The sequence below is a fragment of the Castanea sativa genome, chromosome 7, assembly GCF_040712315.1.
Source record: "Castanea sativa cultivar Marrone di Chiusa Pesio chromosome 7, ASM4071231v1".
NCBI lineage: Eukaryota > Viridiplantae > Streptophyta > Magnoliopsida > Fagales > Fagaceae > Castanea > Castanea sativa.
This window is the reverse complement of record NC_134019.1, coordinates 20,297,307-20,305,026: the sequence shown is the minus strand read 5'-3', so window position 1 is coordinate 20,305,026 and position 7,720 is coordinate 20,297,307.

The following is a 7,720-nucleotide window of genomic DNA, read 5'->3' as shown; positions in this document are numbered from 1 at the left end:
ACTGAAAAGCACATGAGAGCGCATAAAGTGATACATCAGTTTATAGCAAAAATTTCATAAAATTGTAATATCCACATATTTCTCAAAAGGTTGATATACACGTATTAACGACATAATGTAAAAGATAGCTGAAATATGATTTTTTACCCTTTTTTTTGAATAGTAATAATAACAACTCAGGTTTTGTATTAGAAGATCAAACGATAAGCAAAAATCTCCCAACCTACGGTAGAAAAATCATTAGCATCTTTAAGTGTAAAGATGAAATTGGGGTTTTGGTGTGCGGTCATATGAAGAGTAGGTGGTCAATATAGACAATTTATCAAATAGAAGATTGGTTTACAAAAATGAAAATTTCAGGCTATTAGGAGAAACTAATTGTTAACGATGATTTGCCATATTTACAACCTTTTTTTTAGTGAAACAATTTTGAGTTCCAATTGGATTAAGTTTCAATTGGATGAATATTTTGAAACCTTTAAGAGGTGAGAAAAAGAATACACAACATAATGGTGTTTTTTTTTTTTTTGTGTGCAAAAATACCAATATGAGGTCATTATCAATTTGGTCCATAAATCTTAGTAGCAGTTAATATAGTCAATATTATTTTAAATTTGTAGTTAATATGATCCTTACTGTCAACTTATTAACTACTAGTTGACTGTAAATTGAAAATAACATAAATCAAAAGCTAGCAAAATGTAGGATTAAATTGACAATGACCCTCTTTCTCAAAAAAAGAAAAGAAAAGATAATGACCCTAAAATATAGATATCAAAGAATTTTACGTTTTCTTTTTCTTACTTATTTTAATCATAAAATATAAAAATTTAAGACCTTATTAATGAGTCCTTAGGCCTAGGCCAAGAGTCGGCCTAATACTTGGAAAGGGGCAGAATTGAAACCTACATGTAGATTTTGTGTTCAAAATCTTTGTTTTGGTCCCTTTTTTTTTTTTTTGTTAGTTATCATCTTTAATTCAGGATCCGGATTCTTATTGGATTTATTTATAAATCTTAACGGAAAGTGATGAGATGGAAGCATCACCTCAAATTGAAATTTTGCTTAAAATTGTATTTATACATACTATTAGTGTAAGAAGACTCAGACGCCACCTTTGGGAATCCCCAAATATTTACAACGCCACAGTTGATTATCTAGGGTTTGTTTAGAGTCCGCTTATTTTGTTGAAACTGAAAACTTTTTGTTGAAAATACTGTAGATAAAGGTAAAAATTAGCTGAAATAGTACAGTGAGACATATGAATAGTATCAAAAAGTACAGTGAAACCAATGAATAGTGGCAAAAACAAGCTAAATAGTAAAATAAGATGATTTTTTAATTTGGTGCCAAACGTACACCTAATGTGGTTAAGTATAAGTCAGTTTGTTTAATAGGTCAACCGGAAAATGGATATTTGTTCCTAATTTACAAATTATGCAGTAAAATACTCTTGTTTTGAAATTATTTAGCAAAATGCCCTTATTTTAAAACTCTATTTTAACAAAATTAAGTAACAGGTGGAACTCCACATTAGCAATGTCGAGTTCTATGCATATTTTGCCACTTAAATTTTTTTGAAAATTTAAGTGAAACTCGACATTACTAATGTTGAGTTTCATTTAAAAATATACGTATAACTCGATTTTGAGATTATTGAGTTTTTCACATAACTCGATTTTGAGATTATCGAATTTTATACATAACTTGATTTTGTTAAAATTAAGTTTAAAAAATAGGAACTTTTTGCGAAATAGTTTCAAAACAAGGCATTTTACCGCATAACTTGTAAATTAGGGACAAATGCCCATGTTCCCTCAGGCCAACTCTACTAAGTAAATCATGTAAGGCAAAAAATGGAAATGATTGACAAAAGAATCTCACACTTGCATGTCATACATAATCACGAAAATATTCTCTACCTTTTACCAATCTTTAGATATTGTTGAAACGACATTGAAATTTTATTTTTGTAAAGTCCATATATAAATGAATCTCACTTCATCTTCACTATATATATATTACCTTTGTAATGTGGCTTCAGTAACATAAAAAAGAAAGACAGACAGAAATGGTTTGGGAGAAGAAGGCATGGCTATTGAGGAATCCCCAATTGAACAATATCCTCGTAGTTTAGGTCAAAAGTGTTCTGTACTGTCAAATTACTTATTTATTTATTTATTATGAGAAGATTGTAACTTTTATTCATGAAAAAGATAAATACAACACATCTTGAGTTAAATCTGACTCGATCATATTTGGCATTTTATTGATGTATAATTATTCATTTTACGGTTTATGTTTAATTTTAAAAAAGCAAAGCAAGGAGAAGAGGGAAAAAAAAGTAAATCCTAGCTTAGGAAAAATAAAATCTTTTTCCCATGTGTTTTTTTATTATTACTTTTGGATACATTGTTACAAGTGGAGAAGAGGGGATTCAAAATTTGGTTCTCTTTACAAAGGAGAACAATAAATACCACTATGCTATAAGACTTATGGCCTTTTACATATGTCTTTTATTTATTTATCGAATTTCACATATGTATTTTTTTTTTTAAGAAAAACATATGTATTTAGGTGTAAAGGGGAAGAGAAAAAGAAAAGAAATTAAAAAAAATTATTTTACTCTTTTATCCTTGAAAATTATAAATTAATAATTAATATGACTGTCTAAAACTCCAAATTTCCAATACGATCTGAATTCCATTCGAACACATTTTCTAATGTGCTAATTTGATCCCTCTTTCTCTTCTCTGATTAAATTCAATCTATTTTTGGTCTTTCTCGATTATACAAGGTTGTTTATATTATTATGAGGTGTGCATACATGGATTATGAAGCAATGTTATGAGGTGATGTAAATGATTATAACACATTGAGGTGATGTAAACGATTATAGCACATTGAATGAATTCTGTTACAACTGCCATCTATAGCAACTTTTTTTAATAATTGTTAATTTCTCTTAATTTGTTAATAATTGTTAAATTTTAATTTTTTTTACTTCAATACGGTGATTTTTTAATATTTTTGAGTAGGCAATGACCACCAAAATTATCAACTATAAGGAGGTGATTTTAAATAAGTTGTATAATCTCTTTGATACCTTATGTTGTAAAAGTGCATGTCATTATTTTTTGAATCTTACATTTAATAGTTTTTTCGTGCATCACACTGGTTAGCAACTGTAAAGGAAGTAAAACAACACAATAAAACTTGATAAGGAGGCATAAAATTACACTTTTTTAATTAATTAGGAAGTAAATTAATAGATACATCACAATTAACTAGAAAATTAAAAAAAGAAAAGAAAATATTGTCTTACACTTATTTACTTCTGCTATTTTACATAAATATTCAAAATTAATTTAAAATTGTCCACATTTTAAAAAGCAAAAAAAAAAAAAAAAACTCTAACATTTAAAATATTAAAGTTGATGTAAAAAAATGATTTGTGCGAGTATCATTGTCCTTTCAACGATTGTGCTATTCTACTGTTTAAAGGGCTTCTTCTGTTTGGACCGAATTTTTTTTGTTCTAATATACCCCTACATCTTTATGTTCAAGTAAAGACAAAACTAAAGGACAATATGATAAAAATACAATCCTAACTTCCACTAAAATATTGCTTAAAAAATAGGGTCACTTTGTTGTTAATTTTGAAATTTATTTATTCACTTATAAATTAAATTTTCAAAATAAAAATTATATATATTGATGATGCGAAGAAAATCAGTAGGCTGGATGCTTCAAACTTGAAATGACTACTGGCTGTCTTGATGGCCTAAAAAAGGAAGAAAAGCAATCAAAGGTGATCGGGGTCTCCGGCCAAGAACTCTCCGATGGCAAAGTTAGTTTTTCTCTCTCAAATTTTGGAGTTTCAACTTTTTAGGATGTGTAAAAACGTACCTTTGTCTGGTCTAAATGAGCGTTTATATAGTGTCTGAGAGATAGTTATCAGACTTGTAACCTCCCCTGGATTTGAGGAGGTGTGAGGGTTCATGAATAACTTCCACAACTGTTTAGGAGTTACATTTTTTTCATCTAACGGTCACTGGAAGTTATGTGTATGATAAGGAGTTGTTGTACACACTCAGGAATTTCCAAAGTGTCAAGGGCTCGTCTAGGAGTCCTCGTACAGGGGTCCTCCAGTCGTGCGTATCTCGCTTCTAAGGGAGGTCGTTCCTTTATGGAAGACCTTCTTATGGACGAGGTTGATGGTTCCCTTGGACGATATAGCGTGGTTGTAAAACTTAACCATGCAAATCTTTGTCTAAGCACCTTCCTACGTGGACGAGCTTCTTATGGACGAGGTTCTTACAGTCCTTTGCTTTCTTGGTTTTGTCCTGGACGACCTCCATGGACGAGATTGGAGTTTGTATTTTATCATATCCCATCAGTTGCCCCCTTGTCTATGGGTCATTTAGGAAGTACATCAACTGATGTCATCTTTTGGACTCGTGTCATTACGCTAGCTATTATGGGTGCCACATGTCATGATCTAATTGGTGACTGGTCATGTCAACTCATTTTTCGAGGGATGTGCCATTTGTCACATTTTGGCCGGTCGCGTCGCTTCAGGTACTAGAGCTTATTGCCTATAAATAGTGGAATTCCTCCACTACCCTCCTTATTTTCTGAAATTTTCTTCTTTGACATCCCTCGTCTTAGCGCCTCGTTTAGAAGTTTCCTGCGTCCATAGTCTCCCTTCGTCTAGATCTAGGTATTTTCTCCATCCTCGTCCTCAGGTTTTAAGCTTTCTTAAAGAATTTCTGAGGTAGTCATTTCTTTGTCTAGCAATAGTGTTGACAAAGACATAGACGAGTATCATGACCCTAGTAGTTTTAGTGGGTCTAGTGATAGTAGTAGTAGTGATTGCAATAGCAATAGTGAGGGAAACACTACGGACGAGTATACATCAGGTGTCCCTGGGGTTCCCTTAGAGGTGCTTCAAGAAAACCTTAGGATGAGGGCTGAGTCTGGGTCTAGGGCTGGCACAAGTGCCCCCTCGTCTTCTGCTCAAGACGAGGAAGAAGTAGTTTATAGTTGTGCTGTTGGGATTGCCTCTAAAACAAACGAGAGAAAGTTAGGCATCCTTAAGACTTGGTACCAAATTCCTGAAAATTTAAATCCCAGGGTACCTGTGCGTGACGAGTGGTGTTGTCAACCCCATTTTGGCGTTGGCATTTATGAGGCTTACCTCTTGGGGGGTTTGAGGTTGCCCCTTAATGCCTTTGCCAGGGAGTTACTTTCTAGGTTAGGTTTAGGTATATGTCAGTTTAACCCTAATGCATGGAGGCTAATTGTCGCTATGCAAGTTTTACGGAGGGAGGTGTTTGAGGGGGGTTGTCCTCTCATTGTGGACGAGTTCCTCTTCTGCTATAAGACCTCCGAGATTAACCAATCCTTTGGCTTTTACCAGTTCATAGCCAGAGGGAGATATTATAGGCTGATAAAGTCCTTAGTCACCTCAATTAGGAAATGGAAGACAGAGTTCTTCTTCGTCTTTGGCTTTTAGGCTAGATGCCCTATTGAGGTTGACAGGGATCCATTCCCTCCCTACACAGGAGAGTTAGGGAACCTTTGTACTGAAGGTACGTTTGTGGCTGTCCCTTTACTTTTTGTTGCCTTTGATTGTAGTCGTCTAATCACCCTCCTCTTTTTTTTTTTTAGGCGCTAGACGTCCTCATTTGAGCAGGTTTTATCTTGAACGAATTCAGAAAGCACGTCTATACACTGACAGGACATTCCATTCCTTGGTGAGCCTTCAACGTCTTGCCATTTGGGGGTTAGGTCCAGAGCCGTCCACTGAAGCTATTGCCCACGAACTCACCGTCAGTATACGTAAGTTTTTAAGTTTTTTTTTTTTTGGTGACTAACGTCTTTCTTTTCAAGAATGGCGACGATGAAGGAGAACAAGGACAAGGAAGTGGTGGACGAGGCAGCTGGGCAGGGGGTGGAATCCTAGCCTCGTCCATCCACTGGTGATAAAAGGAAGAACTTGTCTCTTGGAGTTGACTTGGAGAATCTTCCAAACAGACGCAAGGATAAAAGGGCTAAGCGTAAGTCGTCCAAGGCTAAGGACGCTCAAACCCAAGACGATCAACCCAATTCTTTCCTCGTCCCCCAGGGTCATTCCATCCAAATTCTAGATGTTGATTCCGAACCTAAGGATCCCCCGTTTGTGCAAATCCCGTCCAAAGTTGCCCCTCCTGCCTCGTCTCAACCTTCTCAACAAGTGCCTCAAAACCTTATTTCCAACGAGGACTTGGCTTGGGAAAGGTTTGAGAAGGTTGTGATGGATGAGGACATAACGGCGTGCTATGACATGTCTTTAAAGGACTTTGAACGCTCTGCAGTTCATGACCTTTTTAAGGCATTACCTTGTAGCAAAATAACTCTTGGCTAGTAATGAATGAGGTCTTTTCTTGATTTGCCTCGTCCATCTTTATTTGGTTGTAGCCTGAGAAGGCGTCCATGAAGCTCAGCAACCTGTGACCTGCCGTCGAGTCCACTAGCTGGTCAATGCATGGCAATGGATAACTGTCCTTGGGGCAAGCCTTGTTTAAGTCAGTAAAGTCCATACACATTCGCCACTTACCGTTGACCTTCTTTACCATGACTACATTCGCTAATCAGTCCGGATAATAAACTTTTAGGATGAACTCCGCGATGATCAACTTCTTGACTTTTTCTTTAATGACATTATCTCGCTTAGGAGCAAAAACCCTCTTCTTCTGACGCACTGGTTTGGAGTAGGGACACACATTTAGACGGTGAGTAATGACACTTGGATCAATACCCGGCATGTCCTCATAACTCCATGCAAAGACATCAAGGCTTTTCTTCAAAAACTGGACTAGAGTATGCTTTGCCTCTTCTTCCATGCTTGCCCCAATTCTAGTGAACTTCTCGAGTCTGCTCTCGTCCAAAGGGACATATTCTAACACCTCAGTGGGTTCTGCTGCGATCCTTCTCTCGTCTATACTCATTGTCTGTACGTGCTCGTCCATCGCCAACATGGCTAGGTAGCACTCTCTGACGGCTAACTGATCTCCTTGTACTTAGCCCACTCTGTGCTCGGTCAGGAATTTGACAGACAAATAGTAGGTAGAAGTTACCTCCTTACAACTATTCAAAGTTGGCCTTCCAATAATAGCATTATACGATGATGAACATCAACACCAAGGAAGTTTACCTCTTTGGCTATCTGCTAAGGATACGCTTCAACCACCACTGGTAATGTGATAGTGCCCACAGGCTGCGCCTTCATTCCTCCAAATCCCACCAACGCTGAATTCACTAGTCGAAGTTGATCTCGTCCTAGCCTCATTTGTTGGAAGGCAGGGTAATACAGAATGTCTGTCGAACTACCATTGTCTACCAACACCCTTCTGGTCCTATAATCTGCAATGAATAGGGTAATGACTATCGCGTCATCGTGTGGGTGGTGAACTCGTCCAGCATCCTCGTCCATGAACGTGATGGCTTACTCGTCTGCTTCCCTCGTCCTGGGAGATCGTCCAGACAGCTGGCGTTTTGCACCACCTTCAGGTATGTTTTCCTCGACTTGAACGACTGAGCTGCCGAGGTTCCTCCTATAATAACTCTTATTTCTCCAAGTAGGGGTCGTGATGACTCTTCCACGTTGGCCTTCAGCTTCTCATCTCTCTGGTCTCGTCCAAGGAAATTCCTCAACTTCCCTTGCCTGATAAGATTC